The sequence below is a fragment of the Myripristis murdjan genome, chromosome 3, assembly GCF_902150065.1.
Source record: "Myripristis murdjan chromosome 3, fMyrMur1.1, whole genome shotgun sequence".
NCBI lineage: Eukaryota > Metazoa > Chordata > Actinopteri > Holocentriformes > Holocentridae > Myripristis > Myripristis murdjan.
In genome coordinates, this window is record NC_043982.1 from 4,171,105 (window position 1) to 4,190,372 (window position 19,268).

General features: G+C 40.3%; 1 long non-coding RNA gene across 1 annotated transcript in view; it reads left to right on the forward strand.

Moving 5' to 3' along the window:
• The first annotated feature begins 3,567 nt into the window (after nt 1–3,567).
• Nucleotides 3,568–19,268, forward strand: part of LOC115356918 (uncharacterized) — a 48,429-nt gene continuing 32,728 nt past the window's right edge. The window contains exons 1-2 of the long non-coding RNA XR_003928041.1: nt 3,568–3,671; nt 4,494–4,621. This is a non-coding gene — a long non-coding RNA (uncharacterized LOC115356918). The remainder of the gene's footprint in view (nt 3,672–4,493; nt 4,622–19,268) is intronic.

Sequence of the window (19,268 nt, forward strand, 5' to 3'; positions counted from 1 at the left end):
AAGCATTTATTCATGTTTCCCCCATTTCCCCTTTGTCCTCAGATAACTTCATATGTTATTGATGATACTCTGATGTGTGCTGGGAATGACATGATAAAGACTTGTCAGCTTCTACAAGTAAACAGATTGAGTCAATGTGGGTTTACCATGCAGTCATGTCTTGAGCTGTGAGAAAGAAGAAGAAGTCTTGTAATGGCTTGAGTTTCTTGATGTTGAATAAAAGGAAAGATAATGCTCAGATTCTCTTCTGCTGTTATCATCACTCTGTGATGTTCAGCACATTCCGTGAGTTATTTTGTGATGAAGCACTGTAATTAGCTTTGGCGTACCCACTTTGCTTCAGCCTGTCTGATCTACTTGTAGTTAAGTGAGTGACTTCCTGCTTTTCCCAGAACACCTTTTTTTCAGCCCCCAGAGAACAGATCTTTACTTGTTTTATTCAGCTGTGGGTTTTCACTTGTAGGTGGACAGAATGATAGTGATAGTAAAACCAGCGGTAGTAGTGGAGTGAGTCACCCCTTACTCATAACACAACATGTCTTGTGGCAGCATTGCATTCTGGACTGCGGAGGCTGCTGTCCGTGGGGAACTTGGTATCTGTGCCTCTTCTACACTGGATTTCTCTGTGTGTAATTGTTGAATGCCAGGGCAAAATTGCATCTCAAAGCCCTAGCTCTTTGATTATGGGGGACTGACACAAAAACCTGACATTTAGTGTGATTATTATTATTATTTTTTTTTTACATTCAATTCAATTCAATTTTATTTGTATTGCATCAAATCATAAGAGAGGTTATCTCAAGGCGCTTTACAAAAACCCAACAGATATTCACCAAATCCATGGACCAAAATCTCCACCAAGAGCAAACACAGGGCGACAGTGGTGAGGAAAAAAAACGTTTTAACAGGACCAAAAACCTCAAGCAGAACATCAGCCCACTGATTTGATGCATTGTTCCCTAGTTTGAACCATTGCTAGAAACATCTGTGGATATATCCCTGTCCCCCTTTTCACACTTAGCCCTATGCTTAGCCTAAGGCTAACCTAAGACCCTGGGCTCTCGTTAACCTTGATTCATGCTTAAGGATTCACATTGGAAAATCAAAGCTCAGGGTTAATGTCTTCAGAGCACTTGTAGCACCATTTTGATTGGACAACAAAAGTTCTGTTGCTTCTGTTGCTGTTGTTCGAACCTTGAGTCTAACCTCGATTCCCACAACAGACCTTAGCCCTAACTTTTTGGGGATGTCCCCAAAAATCAGTGCTAATCCTGCTCTAGAGGGGGGTTGAGTAAGCCCTTGGCTATGAGTGGGGATGTCCAACATTCTAAGTGTAATGACTGTGAGCCAGTGGCTATCAGGGGTCCTAGCCCAGGGCAACTTGTGTTATGGAAAGTGTTAAGTTTTCCTTTCAGTTCCTAACTGGCCACTGCACTCTGCTACAGTGAAGGTGAGCTATGAGCATGTGGCAGGTGGACTGCTGCTGGGGGAAATAAAAGTTACATGCTTCCTTTTGTAAAATAAACTGCAAGCAATTCAGAGCTGGAAGACAGATACTATAAATTTGTAGACTGCCTTGAAGGTAGTAGGAAATTAGATGTGTTTGCAACTTTGGCCCCCTTTTCTCCAGAACAAACTGCCTGGAAAGGTGAGACCTGTCTGGCTCTCTGGATGGGGGTTAGTAAATGGACTGCATTTCTATAGTGGTTTTCTAGTCTCCTGACCACACAAAGCACTTTTTTTCTGCCCATCAGGAGTGGCTGTGGGGATACAGGGTCTTGCTCAAAAACACGGACATGCACTCTGAAAGAGCCAGCGATCAAATCATTATTATGATTATTATCACCAAACAACAAAATGGACCCAATGCATCATGCATCACCAATAGCTATTTTTGTTTTAGGGTGGATTTTTCCTTTAATGCACACTAGAGGTTGCAGTCAGTGTACAATCCCACACTGATCTACCTATGCGGCATAAAGCCTGCCAAAGAATACCAGGAATATACCAGAAGTTAAGTGATTTTGTCTTCAAAATAAGATCATGAAGTCAATATAGTAATGCATCCTTTCCTGTTGTCCGGTATTTTGTGGCAGTTTGTTTTTGCACTTTTGCAAAACCAGTTTGGCATTCTGAACAGAGCTATGTGCAGAATGCCAGGCTGCGAATTAAACACCCAGCAGCATATGATCAGAGAAGTTCTGGGTTTCTATGTTTCCCTCAAAGCTGAGAGCCTCGTGACCTGTGTGAAATTAGAAAATGTACAAAAAAGTTTTGGAAGCAACTGATATGATGCAGGACCACAGCTCAGTTTTGTGAACTAAAAGGATAATATGGGAAATCCCTTATAAAAATCTCTCAGTGGTTTTATTATGTTTTTTGGCAGAAAGTTAAAAGGTTAGTGAATATATGTCTAATTTTAATTCAGAATATTTAATCCAATTTCATTTACATTTTGCAGTCATTATTGAAAGATGACTCTTCATGAGTTTAAAAACCTATTACTTACATTTTAAGATATTTCACGTAAGTTATTATACTGTATATGATTGTGCAGTGACAATAAAGATCTATCTATCTATCTATCTATCTATCTATAAGTACCATAATAAAAAGCCTACATAAAAACTGTGGGAGACCATGGTGAATTTTTTTTGTAAGGCATTTTAAATATGTTTATTTTTCATGCAGTTTTTTCTTTTCTTTGATTCAGTCACTGATTTTTCTATGTGTTTGGAAGGTGTAAGCTATTTTTGCTGAGCACAAAAGAAGTGCTCTGTATCTCAGTGGTTAGACTTGTAAAGGTATTTAATTTATTGAAAAACTGTCCTGTGTCAAAGGATTTGACACAGGAAGCCAGTGAGGTGATTTAAAGACCTCTGGAATGTGCTTCACTTTCTTGGTGTTGGTGAAGACTTGGTGTTCTGGACAAGGTGTTGCTGCCTATTTGATTTTTTTTTTTTTCCTAAAACATGGGAAGACACCATTACAATAGTCTGGCCTGCTGCCAATAAACACATGAACAAGTTTTCATGCATCTTGTTTCGACAGAAATCCTTTAATTGTTGCTGCCTTTCTGAAGTGGTTGATGTTGTAGGCGTCTTTATGTGGCCGTCGAAGTTTCGAGTCCATAATTAGGCAATACCAGTATTTCTGGATTTATTTGTAGATTTTAGAGGGATGGGTTCAGTGTGAGCACTGAACATTTAATCTTTCTTTCTGGGACCAAAAACAATAATTTCAGTAACAATTATTCAAATATTGACTCCATGTCCTTGTTGCCTGCCAGCTAGTAGCCTTCATTATTAAACATGTACATACTTTAAATAGCAACAGCCTACAAAGCTATTTTTATGTCTTTCATTAATTGTATTTGTATGTTTTTACATGATTTTGTCCCTACCCTACTACCTGTTGCTGTCATTATACAACAGAGGTGTCTGTCCAAGCGATCTGATTGGTCAAAAGCTGTGCGTTATTAGGTATGACATCATCACTTGAGTGTTACCTCATTACAACAGATGTCAGGTGATTATCTATCACCTCCAGGTGTGTCTGCTGCAGTGAAACAAACTGAAGCAACCGACTAAAGCCATGCTGTTGGCAAAAACATCTTTCCAAATATAACTTTTGGTTTATATTATGAGTCTGAAGAAGAGAACGAAAACAAGGTAAATGTTACTGTTCATGAAATTATGGATTAGTTAAAATCCTGGTCATGTAGCGGTCACAGAGGATGAGCTGAACAAACTGCAGAAGAAACCCTACATATGACTAGACAGTAACACTGTGACAGATGTAACGCTGCACAAACTGGACACCTCTCATGTTGCTAGCTAACGTTAAACAAGTTTCAGTTTGGGGAACTATTAGTTTTGGCATAGCATTAAAATGGTAATGCTATGCCAATGCTATGCTTGTAACCTGTTGTGTTAGCTCACAATGTCAATGACTGCTTAATGAAGTGCATATCTTTAGTTTTTCACTGAGCAGTTAAGTTAGCAATGTTACAGACTGATTGGAGATCAGGCAAATCAGTGAAATTCAACATAAAACAGTTGTCGCCCCAAAGTGGAATCTTTGGACAGCTTTTTCCTATACCTGAGATAATACATTAACAATATATATGCCCAAATATTGATATATCTTAATGGAAGTTTGTTTTTATCTTCTCAAATAGGTGCAATTGAACATTACTAAACTTGAAACTGCGACCGTTGAAAGTACAATTTCAAAAAATGGCCAGCAGTTGTGTGAGTGATTGTTTGGCCAGAACTGGATACAGTGTCCGTAATGCTGATTATTCCTTACATCTACCCCAACTCATTTACTACAGCACACGGCCTTTCCAGTTCTATTGCTTAATTATGTCACTGTCTACACTGTTGTTTGACTGCTTACGGTTTACACATTTATGCAACATTTCATATAAAAAAAAAAAAAAAAAAAAAAAAAAAAAGTTATGGTCTAATGTTGGTGTTTTATTTTGAAAGCCATGGCCGGAAGCTTGGTGTTGCCTGCTGTGCAGCTTGACGGCGGAGCAGTCCAGCGGGTCGCGGAGCGCTCACACGCCACGGGCCGGATCCGCAGCTGGGCGAGCCGTTGGACGGTACCGGGGACGGTGAGTAGACTCAACGCATCAGAGAAGACCTGAAACTGAGACTTAACACATTTAAAGGGAATTCACTGAGGAGATTTATAGTATCATTCTGTAATTAAAGTGTTACTGAATTCCCTCCCGAAATATCAGTATAATGATCCTATAATATTCCTTTAGAGAATTATAATTTATTTGCGGCGAGCAGTGCTGTTTATAGTGATCTTAAAATACTTCATAGTGTTTTTTAATCTTTCATGGCGTCTCCATGCATTATGTGCGTTTACCAGGCTATTTCTGTTGGAAGTTATACTTTTTTTTTTGTTGTGATATGAACAGCCCTAATATCTTTCCCCTATTTTGTCCCCCTTTAGTGGATAACTACAGTGCTTTTTCATAAGAGTTGCTTCATAGGCAGGCTGGTCTCTATTTATAGTATGTATGAGTTTCTGAATGCCCATATAATAAGCTAATTAATATTTCTATAATATCCCTACATGGCACTCAGTTGTCAGTTTACAGTGATGTTGTCATACCTTAGGTATTTTAAATCTATGATATCACTATAATATTCCTAAAGTGGTTCATATTCCATAAGGTTCCTGCAGAACTGACTGATGTTCCTCTAACATTGTAAAACAACATGAAAGCACAGTTAGTATGTTGGATTATTTAAAACTTGCTGTCCACATGCTTGACTCTGAATGTGAAGTCGTCCCTTTGGCTCTTAAAGTAGATTTGGCTCCCTGCTGTTCTCCTGTACCTCTGTATTGTTCCGTGGATTGCTGCCCAGACTCCATAAACTCATATCTATTTAGTGTCTTTCTCGCTTTACTGTGCAACAAAAAATGGTTTGAGTCAGCAGTTTGAGTCGCTTATGTGTGTGCATGGGCAAATGGTAGCTTTTTACACAGGTCTAAAATGGTGATATGAATTGTGGTCAATGGAAACACAAGTTCTTCTGCACAATTTATTGTTCAGGAAATGAGAAGGAAACATGACAGATGTTTGTGGTGGGATGTGAGGTTCTCATGCTTTGGATTAGGGCTGGGCAATTATAATTCAGTGTTACTGCCCAAGTCTTTCACTAGAATCATATTGTGATGCAATACGATCAGCTGTTACGTTTGAATGAATTATAGAAAAAGTAAATGCTAAATGAAATCTTTCACAAAGTAAGGTCTTAAATTAAAGGGGGTCTTTCTTTTTTGTGTGTTACTATGCAGTTCAGTGTGATGAACATCAAATAGATGAGTGAATATAAGTTTACATTTGATGCCAAATGTATGTGGATGTAAAAATCTGTTCTGAGCATAATGTACCATTTTGTACATATTGCTCAGCTCTACTTAGGATGTTGTTTGTGTGCAGTGGCCAATATTGTCTCGTATCTCTGAAATGTCAGTTTTCAGAAACTTAAAAAAAGAAATGGTTTTACATTGATGACACTGTATTTTTCACATTATGCGATATTATGTGATAGCTTTTGAAAGAGTTCAATGATTGCAAGGGGTCAGTTACTTCTCTCATTCCATAAAGAAGCATGGATGAAAACATGAACTGAGCATGCAAATTTCGGCTGATGATACCAATATGCACCATGATTGTCATCAGAAATCATGCGACACGATTGTTATATTGCATATTGCATATTATATTGCATATGCTATTCTACAAACCAGCAGAATACTGACTTTTACGAGCGTTTTCAAAAACCTTTTGTGATTTCATTTTTCTTTATCCAGTCTACTCATCTGTGACTCATGAAGAAATGATTTGTTTTCCCACAAAAGAAATTCCAGCTGTAAAAAAAAAAAACCCTTTGAGTAATGTGACAGTAATTAGTGAATGTGTGCATGTGTGTGATGCTGAAAGAAGTGAGGTGCTCACGTACTGTGTTGACACCAAGATATGAATAGTTATGTTTGTTCCACTGACTGAAGGTTATTATCAAAGTTTGCTGTGCCCATTCTCCTTCATGGACAAATGACAAGACTACGCACTTTTCTTGTTTTGCTACATCCCTTTTCTTCTCTGTTTTGCTGTCTCTCTCCTTTCCACTGTTTTTTCTCCTTCTTGACTCGCCATCACTTCATCTCACTCTGTGTCTTACTCTCTGGTCCCAGAGGGGTTGAGTGGGCAGATTTTCTCATCTCCATTTCTCTTGTTCCCCCTCTCTCTCTCTCTCTGGAGGGATAGAAGGCAGTGGGGGTGGAGACTGAAGTAGACACAATCTAAAATGCTGCAAATAGGTTTTTGATGTGCTGGTGAGGGGCTGGACCAGATTTAGGGGACAAACATTAAAGGAAAGAGCTGCCTTCTTCCACTGTTACCATCAGCCTGTGATGTTCAATGCAGACGTCTGTCAGTGAAGAACTTGCGGTCTCTGCATTTCTCTATGATAGATTTGTCCCTGTGTATAGTTGAACATGGGGGCAAAATGACTCTTGACAGAAACCTTTACTCTTTATTTCTGAGGGATGGCAGGGTGAGGTGCTCGCACTGCCGGCATCACGTCAGTGCATCAAGCAGTAAATGATATCTTTTCCACTTTAAATAGCAGGTGTGTTCACGCTATTTGCGTCCATCAAACACTTGACGCTGACTCTTGCTTTGACCTGCCTTTGACAGACATGCCTGCTCTATTTTTTGACATGATGCCTAGGGTTTGTGGGACTGTTACTTAGTTACTTACTGTTACTACTGCTGCTTTGCTAGCATCATCCAGCTATTCAAAGGCAACACTGCATTGTTGAGGTAAAATGGGAAGTGGCTGGTGTAATAATCAATCACAGAATTATTAAAGGTGCTGTAACATCGTGTGAAACTTGAGCTTGCACCAATGGTGTGATTAGCTTCATTATAAGACTTCACTTAATATTACTCTTAACAAGATTAACCTATGTTATGATAAACTGATGGAGTAAGAGGCAAGTAATAATCCAAGTGAAACTCAACTGCCTCCAACTTTGAATGGCAAATCTCTTGCAGTCTGTGTTTTGGCTGCATATTACCAGGTTTTTAATGGCAAAATCAGAAATCTGACAGATTGGAATCTGGTTTTAAAGTCTGTTGTTTTACCTATTGAGTAGCCCTGCCCAGAGTATGCATAAATCACAGTTATAGCATGTTATTAAGAGGGAACTGCCAGAAACTGCTGCCATTACAAAAAGATAGTATGCCACTGTCTAATAATCTTTTGATAGCCTAAATAACTTTAACAGAAAATGCCTCTAGCAACACAAACAGGGATACTGTGTTTTTAGGGTCTACATTACCTTAGCAGAGGATGCTGCTAAAACCCAACCCAAGCACATTCAAAATGTGCTTGGGTTGATTCCCTCCCAGCTTCAGAGCTGCTGCTCTGCAGCTGACCCTGACCTTTGACCTCCCTGTGGAAGGCAGCAAAAAGAGAAGAGAATTTCCCTGCAGGGGATTAAATGATGAGGTCACTGGGGAAATCCAGCTCAATGGCAGGAGGCTAACAGTTAGCATTTGGAGCATCCAGCCAGTATCCAGCACTCAGTAACAATGAGAGGAAGATAGAGCCACTACTGCACTACAGAACAGCTAGAGGGCAGGTGAGATAATGACAAATGCTTCAAAATGAATGAAGTGAACTATGCCTTTAAGCAGAGTGGCTGTTTGATCCCAGGTCCTGTAGTTGGAAGGATATGTCCATTATCATATGCTTCCCAACACTACATGTGCACTCCGACAGCAACTTCATCCTATCCTCCCTACTTCTTCACAGCTCAGTGCTTTCTAAGCCAACAGATGCGTGAGCCTGCCCTATCTTCACGGATGCTCTCATCTCATCGCCTCTCTGCAGTTTACAAGTAGATTCCTGGTGACGCTCCGATCCCATGGGGCACCACTGATTGGCAGGGCCCCTAATTGTGACCACCTCTTTGTGAATAATAGATGCTCGTCTAGCTAAATGGAGTGATGAAATATTAAGAGGCTGAGAACATGCCACGCAAGTCTATTTTTGAATACTACACAACCAGGAAACAAACTTGGGCTGGAAGGGAAATCAAAGAACCCTCTGTGCTTGCTATCTGTGGGAGTTTATGTTGTTTTTACTTGGCTCGAGGCTGTCAGATTAGCACGCTTGTCTCGTGAAAGAAACTCCTGCTGGAAAACTCTCATGTCTTTGCTTTGGCAGATGTTTGACACTTATTTCCTCGTGTCTTTCTGATAAACAGAAATTCACTCTGAAGCAAATTGCAGTGTCAAAAAATGGATAACAATCTGGTCAAAGTGATGCATAGAAAAGTGCAGTCCACAATGGTCATATCAAAACCTCTCTCTCTATCTCTGTCACATTTTTCATCAAAACTCTCTTCTCTCAGTTATCAATATCAGTTTTCAATTTTACATGCTTTAGTAATCATTTGATCTTCTCTGCATGCCTTTCTGAAATTGTTCTTTCTTTAATTCTATAATTTCTCCTCTCTTGTCCTTATTAGATCATTTCCATCTCTCCCGCCACACATTGAGCCTTTATCTTCATCTGTATCATTGTCCATGTGTTTTCTTTCTCTTGCTATCTCCACTGATGCAGTGTATGCGTATTTATTCTGCTTTTTATCATTGAACAGGTAATTGGAAATCATTGTTAATATGAGGAGAGATTATAAATTCATTAACAAAGTAAATGTTAAGAACCTCCCATCTTTGAAATTGGAGTATATTATGACTGTAGTGTAGCGTGGGTGCATATGTGTGTGTGTGTGTGTGTGTGTGTGTGTGTGTGTGTGTGTGTGTCAGTAAACCATTTCTAGTGTAATGAAAGCAACAAGATTGTTCTCAGCTCTCCCACACCTGGTACAGGACAGAAATAGATGCCATGGCGACAACTAGACTGAGTGTATGTGACAGCCATATTGAAATACGCTATACTGTGTGTATGTTTGTGTGTGTGTGTGTGTGTGTGTGTGTGTGTGTGTGTGTGTGTGTGTGTGTTCAAGAGTGAACTGGCCAATCTCAACTAGTGTAGCCTGTGGTGAGTCGGTGTATGCAGGCCACTGTCGCTGTGTCTTTTTCACTGAACAGTAAATTGGATCTGGGAGTGGATGTGCTTGTTCACGTTGGATTTGTCAACCAGCTTAAGATATCAGCCCTTTGTAATTAATTAATTAATTATATTATATATTTGGTTTGGTTTTCCACTGAAATGAAGTGAAATATTATTTATTGTTTAAATATTTGTGCATAAATATTGTTTATTCATAGGTATATTTGATTTCTGCCGCTTGAAAATGACCAAAATAAACATTCATTCATTCAAAAGACCATGCCAGTGATGCTGCCTGTTTAGGGTAACATCCACAAAATGTATAGAGTTCATGTCTCTACTAATCTTTTTCCAAAGCAAGTCGTCCACATGAGTTTTCCTAAAAGCAGCAGCACTGGTGTGTTTTGATGACTTGATGTTGGGCGGAGTGAAACGGTCTCTCCACCAGAAAATAGTTCCTGGGGAAATGTTTGCTCTACGCAGCCAATTATCAGTTCTGTGGCTTATGAATGCTGATGACTTTGTTTGTCGCAGGCGCAGATTATAAGGTGACTGTTCATTGGCTGTTCAATTCAAATTAGATATTTGAGTCATATTGAATTTGTGATTTGAAATCTTCAGTACCCCCGGATGATTTGCAAAATGTTTTCTTGCAATGTAAAATGTGGGTAAATTGTAGTAAATAGGTCGAACATTCAAGATCACTGGTGGTCCTTTCAGATATTAGCTCTATGTAATTAAATCTGTTGTCTCCCTAGCAGTTTTGTGCTGCCTTCATACTCACTACAATGAGGCATTGTGTTGTGGCAGGTGGTCTAATTATATATTATCTCCATAAAAACATCGGAAAGCTTTTAAAGACCTACAAAATGATATAACAGAGAAAGCTGTGGGAGTCCTGCTATACCTGTTAGCAAATGGAAGCAAGACAAAAGGAAGGATGAAACTGCTGTCGTGTTTTGCATCCGTAATGAGGCTTGTTGCACAGAAAGCATTGATATTTGGGAAAAGAGTGATGTTAACCCATTTGCTTTTTCTCCACCAAAGGCAGAGAGGCGCTTCCTAGTGGGAGGGTGAGTTCACAAAAATAACTCACTATGCTTTTCCAGAAGCCAGAGCAAAGCATTAGCATGCTCCTGATGATGCGGGAGACCTTTGTGGTATTCATATAGATGTCCCATTAGTGGGAAACCTGCAGCGCCACGACAAGCGCTGCTCCGCTCACCACAACAGGCAGGAGCTCAGTGATTCAAGGCAAGCAGTCCTCTGAGTAACAGTGGTGTGGTGCATTTGAGGAGATTAAAGGAACCATTCTTGAATGGTACACAACCTGTGCTAAAAAAAAATATATATTGCTGCATTTCTAATCTGCATTCTTAAAATGATGACGATAATAATGATAATAATAATAATGAACTTTGTATAGCACTTTTCAAAACAAAAGTTAAAGTGCATCATAAAAATAAAAAAATAAAATGATCAATCAGGAATAAAATAAAATAAAATAGTGGTTAGTAAAAATGGTATGACAGGTTAAAAGAAATTATCAAAATGCATTGTGTAAAGGTGAGTTTTAGGCATACATTTAAAATGCAACACCGAATCAGCCAACCTGGTTTCCTCAGGCAGGACAGTCCAGAGCCTAGGGGCCTTTACTGCAAAAGCCCTGTTGCCCTCAGACCTTTGCCAGGACTCTGGAATAACCCCGAGGGCCCTGCCTGAGGATCGCGGCTCACAGGGGGTCAAGAGATCTGAAATGTAGCCAGGAGCCAGACCTGTCATTGCTTTAAAAGTAAGATCTTAAAATCAATTATAAAACAGACAGGTAGCCAGTGCAGGAATCAAAGGCAGTCAAAATAAATGCTGACAGGGCGATTAAAGCAAGAGTCATATCCTGTGTGCTGGTAGTTGGAAATATAGGCACTTTATGACCCATTTCTGTGTAAAAGGTTCGCCCGCACCTCGCCTAACAAATACAAATAGAAGACTGGTCTATTTTTACGTGTGTAGAGTGGATCCTCGTGGTGCATATGCAGCACTTACATGCAGTGCACTCTCACGCCTGAGGTAGCCAGTTCCATTAATTATACTGGAAACAGAGAATTGCAGCATCCGCTCCACAAATGCTCTGCATATGTTAAGCGTTAAAGAGTGTTTTCTAATGCCTTGGCTTCATTTAACATCAAAGAGCAGTCATTATCAGGAAACAAGGCCTGATGTGATGTGACTGTTTTTGTAAGTGTGTTACGAGGTTTCTTTGTGTCACGTAGACAGGGTGTATTTTCTACTCTTTTCTTTCAAACTACTTTCAAAAATAGCATAACGATTAATAGTCTGTAACCACTCTCAAAACGGTGTGAGAGAGCAGTGAGAGGGTTGCGGGGTCTGGTAAATGAGAAATGAACAGTGTAAAGAATGTGAAAAGAGGGCCCGTCTTTGCTCCTCCAGGCCCTCTGCACTCTGTCAACGGAGCAGATTTTAATCAACTGTAGCCGTAAAGGTTATGCTTGCCATGCTAAATATATTTGACAGGGTTTTGACTAACTATGTCTCCCAAATAGCCATGGCTAGTGTAATATCAGGCTTATAAACCTCTCCACGGGAGTCAAAGAAAAGGATTTGGTCCAAATTTTTTATATATTCAACCCTCCTGGCAAGAATATTGACACAGCATATTGTGCGTGTTTTTTTTTTTGTTTTTTTTTTTTGAGAGAGAGAGAGAGAGAGAAATGTGTATATATGTGTGTGCCTCTTGCTTGTATGTGTTTTACTGCAAGATAAAAGCAACAGCACATGGAAGATATTGAGCTGAGGTACAGCAGATAGGACATATTCCACCCACAAGAATAAGTGAGGCCACCTCCAGGGGGTGACTTTAAGTGCTAAAACTGGGCTGCAGCTCGGACTTTTCCAGAAACTCAGCTCTCTAAATCAGTCCAACCAAGTCTGCAAGGACCCCCTGTCCTGCAGGGTTTTGTTTCAGCTCTGATCTTTCACACTTGATCAATTTAAGGGCTTTATGCTGATTGGTTGAAACAGATCCACCTGAGCAGGGTGTGCATGAAGGTGCACAGGCCTGAACTGTGTCAAGTGAGCAAGAGTAGAGCTGGAACTAAAGCCCACTGGACGGGGGTTCCTTGAGGATTGGGTTGGGAACCACTGCTGTAAATTATAATAGAGTTTATAATACAGTGCTATTGTAAATCAGTCTAACTTAGCAGCTTTAGTCATATACAAACATCAGGAAGTCAGGCTAATTGTCGCTCTGTGCAGGGCCTCCAACTGGCAAGCTATTAAAACTAACTCTGAGGATCAGAGCTAGGTAAATTCTTCAGACTGGGGGTTCTTTCCAGCAGGGCTCACTGATAAATGAAACTTTAGCCAGATCCCACTGTCAGAAAACAAAACACATCTGCCCCTCTTAGAAATGCCTTCAGCACACAACATTGCTCTGGACTGAGTGTTTTTGAGTTGTTTTGTAGTTAGCAGTCAACAGTAGCGTCTATAACTTCTCTCTATGGCTCTTATCACGTCCTTACAATGCTGCTGATTGGCCTGGTTAGTTTTCAACTGAGAAATCACACCTGAATTGGGCAACACCAGACGTGGAAGCAGGCTGGTGATCTGTGTTTGGTGCAGTGCAGGACCACTATAGCTATGTATGAGAGCTTAGCATCAAAGATAGAGACAAAAAAAATATCTATGTGTGTATGTGTGTGTGTGGGAGAAAATAGTTATGTTTTCCTTGATGCAGCATAGGCCTATATGGTCAACCTCACAGAGGAGTTCAAATGCACTAAAGTGAGAGTGGAGATGAGCCTGGTAATAAAGGGACAGTGTGATTTCAGCCACTGTCCTAACCCTGACAACAGAAAAGAAATGGACAGCTAAAACAGGAGAGTGTGGAAAAATGGAACATCAGCTGAAAGAACACGTGGGAGATGGAGACGAGCAGGATATCTTTCCACATTTAAGCAGTCAGTGATGTCCTCCTACCACTACAAATCTAAGCCAATGGCTTGGTGAAGATTCATCATGCCCCCTGTGTTCAACAGCTACAGTTAGACACATCCTCACTGGCTGTAACGTGAGCCTCTCCCAAGGAAGGTACACCTGGAGACATAATCAAATGCTCAAGTTCCTGGCAGTGACTCTGGGAAGCAAGAGAACAACCAACAATGCCTTGTAGCCCAGAATAACCAACCCTGTTATGCCAATTGCCTTTGGTTCAGTAGAATAAAGACAATGGAAAATGCCACCAAGGACCAGGTTTGGACAGCTGGCAGCCCAGGGCTGGCAGATGCTGGTGGAAGTGGAACAACAGCTTATGGCTGCCACCAACTTGAGGGCTGATCTGGTCTTGCGGTCCAGCTCTCAGTGCATCGTGTATTTTGTGGAGCACACAGTCCCTTGGTAGGTGCTGAGCAGGAGGCCTTGGAAAGATAGAAACTGTGATATAAAGAGGTTGTAGCAGACACAGAACAGCAGGGCTGGAGAGCAAAGATCAGCCCAGTAGAAGTTGGATGAGGGGGCTTTGTGGCAACATCAGCTGTAAGACTGCTGAGGGACCTGGGCATCAGCGGACAAGCCCTACGCCAGGCCATCAAGGAAATATCAGGGATGGCAGAGTGGAGTAGTCAGTGGCTCTGGCTGAAGAGGAAAGACCCCAGCTGGTCTCCTAAACAAGCCGTCAAGGGAGATGCAGATCAGCCTGGTTTTTGGGACACCAGACTGCACCACTGAGTCCACTGGAGACGTTGTGGGACCAGTCAGCAAAATGTTGGTGAAAGTAGAAGCCCACTTGACGAGCCCAGTAACATCTCTGCCCAGCCTTTCTCAACATTGGAGTATCACAGGTGAGCGCTCAAGTCTTCCATTACCACCGGGAGCATGGACGTTTAATACACAGTAAAAAATGGGGTGTCAATATTTCAGTGTAAACCTATTTTAACCTAGATAGAGTATTTACAACTATATGGAGAGTAAACCAACTCCAAGAGTATAGTTAAAAGTCAGTGTAAAATCCTGCAGACCTGCAGTGAAAAATTCAACTCTACAGAGTGCTTCCAACCGCCAGTAGACCTACGAAGAAGCAGCAGAACTCTACAGAGTGTTGATTAGGCGCCTGTCTGCACGAGGGGCTCGACGCTCCGCTAGCATAAGGAGAGAGTAGTGCCACTGTCGGGTAAGTAACGTTATCATTCCTATGTTGGCAACATGGTTTAATAATTGTTTTTCAACTAAACAGGCGTTTATAGTTTAATAGATGTCGACTTAGGATATGTTGGCAATATGTGCGTTCTGTTTGATATTGTCGAGTAGCTATAGGCTATGCTAACAGTTCAGAAGTTCGACATGTTCTCATTGAGTTAAGATACACCTATCTGTAAAATGTTAACAGCATATTTTTTTCTGAATGCTGCTGGGATATGGATACATACTGCTTGTCTTATGGCAACGTTTTAGCAACTAAATTATTGTTTATTAGTATGCTAATCGCTAGCCAAGCTAATCGCTAATTCGCTTGAAGAAAATGGATTATATCACGGCATAGCGGCAATTAATTAGCTTGTGCCAGAGACGGTTGATAAGATAAGATAAGATAAGTGGATGAATAAAGTTATTCTGCTGCTTGTTCTGCTGCTACAATAATTTGCTAGCACTAGCAGCTACCTGTTACTGTATTGTCTTCATACGGCAGCAGCAAAGTAATATTAACTTTGAAGTAAAAAATAACGTAACTTCTGAAGCACATTAAAAGGTAACTCTTGGTCTAACTATTTTTTTTTCTTGGTTGTTATTTTTTTCCCTTTGTTTATTTTAACAGAATATGCTGCTGCGTGTTTTGTTTGGCGGGGAGCAGAAGTATGTTAGGCTGTCTGACCTAACATTTGATGCCTTCAAGACAGAGGGTTAGTTAGTACATCAGGATAAAACAATATCACAACTTTTTACTTGGTTAATACACCTAATTCATCATACGAATTCATCATAAAACCTTTCCATCTGAACTACTTAAGTTGATAATTGTTTCTGCTGTGCCTTAAAATGGATGGGAATGACCTATTGACTTGAGCTTCAACTCAACAGCATTTTGTGAAGACATGAGGCTTACTTAGTTGGTGCTTTGATTCTCATCAAAGGAAATGGTCTTTCAAAATTTGTAACAATTTCTGTCATATCTTCTTTTCCTTTTACTTAAGTGTGCCTAAAATTTAAGATACCAGAAGGCAGGCAGCTAGATATGAAGGTGTATGACCAATCTCACACAGAGGTTGACGAAGACGTTTTTGAAGAAATAGTGAAGGAGTCACCTGGAACCTTCCAAGTCATGTTGAGCAACGAAGAACTTGGTAATCACTGACAGTTCACAAATGTGTTCATATTAAACTTAAAGGTGTGGATTGGAGGATTAGCAGTTCCATTTAATATGCTTCTGTTTTGTTCATATGCCTTAATGCACAGATGCTTCTCTATCATCATCATCATCATCATGCTCAGCAGCATCTGACGATACAGTCATTCTGAACTTCACCATGTGTGACCCTCCGGAAGAAGTAGCCGCTGCTGCTGAAGGAAGTCAGCCTAAAAGGCCATGCCACATAAACTATGAGGCAAAAGCGGTGGGTAGTGGACATTTTTGTTAAGTCTAATCTGGATGTTGTTCCATTTGATGGGAAGTGTTTTTATGTAATTATTTTCCAGTCTTGCGTATGGTTTAAAATTTTCTGTCTGCATATTTTATTTCCATTTAAGTTGATTGAAAATATCCTAACAACAAAGCCCGGTGGTGAACACATCATGCAAGAGTATGCAAGAACCAAATCTCTGAAAGATGCTACCAGAAGACAGATGATAAACATACTTGCTGCTGAGATGACACAAACACATGGGTAAGAATCATACAGCACATGTAGGCTGTAAAGAAACATAGTTAGTTTTTGATTGTTTTTAATTGTCTCTAATTGAGTGTCATCATTGAATTCATACATTAGGACATCCCCCCCTAAAAGTGTCAGAGTGAAGTATGCGCAGGGGATAGTTGCTCTGTTTCCATATCTGGAAGACCCATATTCACAACATGGATATGTAAGTAAAAAAGGTCCTTACAACATTAAACACATAATTGCCCTTAAAAATGTTGATGGCATAATCAGTCTGCATGTATTTAATTACATAGGAACATTTCTACGATCCAGAGAGCGGTTCAGGATACCTTGCATGGCGGCTGAAGACCATTCAAAGAAAAACCGCAGAAGAAAGAGGTGCCTCAGTTAGCAAATCTCCCAAAAGTAAGTTTACTTATCAGTTACATATGATATTGATTAAATGTGTAGTCAGGAGTCACTAAAATTGTGTTTTCTCTTAAGTTGGGGGGCCAGGCCATGGTCAACCCAGACCCTTCACCGCTGACAAAGTGTTATCTGATGAGGATGTGGAAGCAGCTATTGCTGTTTTGAAACACTCTGCTGATGAAGACACTGTCCGTGAGAAGATGAAAGCTACCTTCATGTATCGTCATACACTGGTCAATGATGAAAAGAAAGCAGCAGATGTCTTCTCAGTCTTTCCACGGTTTCTGGACACACCAGGACTGGTAAGACATCTTTATTTGTTGAATCACTGAAATATCCCATGCAGCATGCAGTTTCACTCATCACTCCTTTCTATGCACTGTATTTTTGCATTACAGATAGAACAAGATTTCAGGCTCCTGTTTGGTGAGGTCACTGCCAACAAATTCTTGGAAAGGTGGCCCACCAATTTCAAAGCAAAAGTTATAAAGGAAAGCCATGGACTGGTGCCCACCACAGAGCTCTTGGAATTAATGCGCAGTGCTGAGTCAGCTGCTGAAGTTGAGAATGGTATGACTGGAGCTGTTTTTAATTGCTGTTGTTGGTTATATAGGTAATTGTGCCAATTTAATGTACATGTAGCATACCTCTAACCTGATGTTTGTTTTTCAGTAGGCTGGGACAGTGACATGTGTGCTATCTTGCTGCTGCTACATCTGTTACCACCATCTGCACAAGGACGAAAGAGGCCAGGAAAGATGTCTGCATCACAAGCTGTAGATCACCTCATCAGATTCATCAAAGTAAGAATAAGAATTACTTTATTTATCCCGAAAGGGAAATTCAAAAGTCTCTCAGCTCATCTATTTAACAAAGATTCAGAGCTACCACTTTGCTGCTACCAGTTGATGTGCATGTTCCGGAAAAGAATGCTGAGAAGAATGAAAAAAAGATAAGAATGCTGAGAAGAGTGCTGAACAGTTGTTCAAATTATACTTTCCATCACCCCAATTTCATGCACAGTTTGAGGTGATCTGATCTATTGTCAGAGGTTTGTTACTAAATACTGCTGTTGAATGTGTTCTAGGCTGGAACCAGTGTACAGCAGCATCTTGATGACATCACCCAAAGCAGTCAGCCCTACCTTCTTGCTCAGGGACCCACAAGAAGCAGCATTCACACCTTCTTCATTGTGATTGACAAGCATGGACTTCCATGTAAGGCGACAGGTTCAGTGGGAGCCCTTGACGAACTCTTTAAGGCCCATTATGTCTTTGGTACGTCATACAGTTCTTCCCTGACCAACTTTTTCACTTTTCTGCAAACAACCATTTATAACATTGATGTTGGAGAAACAAAGGAAAATCCCAGAGTTGCAGAGTTGCGAGCAAGAATGGTGCGTTAGTATCTGGTGAGATCAAACAATGAAGTGTTTCCTTTGCAAAAGTGACCATGGTAGACCAAACAGCCTTATAAAGCACCTTAAGGTAATTCATGGTCTCTGTACTGGCAGGACTCTTCATCTTAAATGTGGCCAAGTGGGATGCTCACGTTCTTTTGGTAGCTTTTCTGGCTTTAGGAAGCATCTAAACAAGTGTCATGTAAGCAGTTCATTTGAGTCTGTTGAAGAAGGTGATTTTTCACCTCGTCAAAGTGTTCTTGACACAAGTAATGCCACTGATGTTGACAAGTCGTCTGAAAATTTAGAGGCTGAGTCAGAATTATCTTCAGCAAACCTTGTAAATAGTTGTGCAGCTGTAATTTCTGATTTAAAGGCAGCAGGTGTAGGCCAAAGTGTAGTGAATTCTTTAGTTATTTCCATGGAAGAGATTGTTCAAGATATCCAGCAGCATGCTAAAGAAACTGTCATTAAGCATGTATTTCGTGATGAAAGAGAAACTGAAATGTGCAAGAAAGTTGAAGCATGTTTTGAGGAGTTAGAGAATCCTTTCACAATTCTTAATTCAGAATACAAGCGCTCAAAATTTTTCTCAGGCAAGTGTGAAACTGTAGAACCAGTTGAATGTGTAATTGGCTCAAGATTTGACACAAGGCGAAATAAAGAGACTGGAACATATGATCAGACAATTGTTCAAGATAAATTCATGTATGTTCCAATTTTATCTACATTGGAGTCAGTATTTAAAAGTCAGTATATTGCAGAAATGTTGAAAAGCTCAGCAACTGACAACTCAGGACTCAGAGATATTTGTGATGGGTCTTTATTTAAGACTCATCCTCTGTTTTCAACTGAAAAGCACACAGTGCAGATCCAGATGTTCTATGATGACTTCGAGGTTGCAAATCCTCTTGGTTCCAAGCGAGGTATTCATAAACTGGGTGCAATATATTTTAC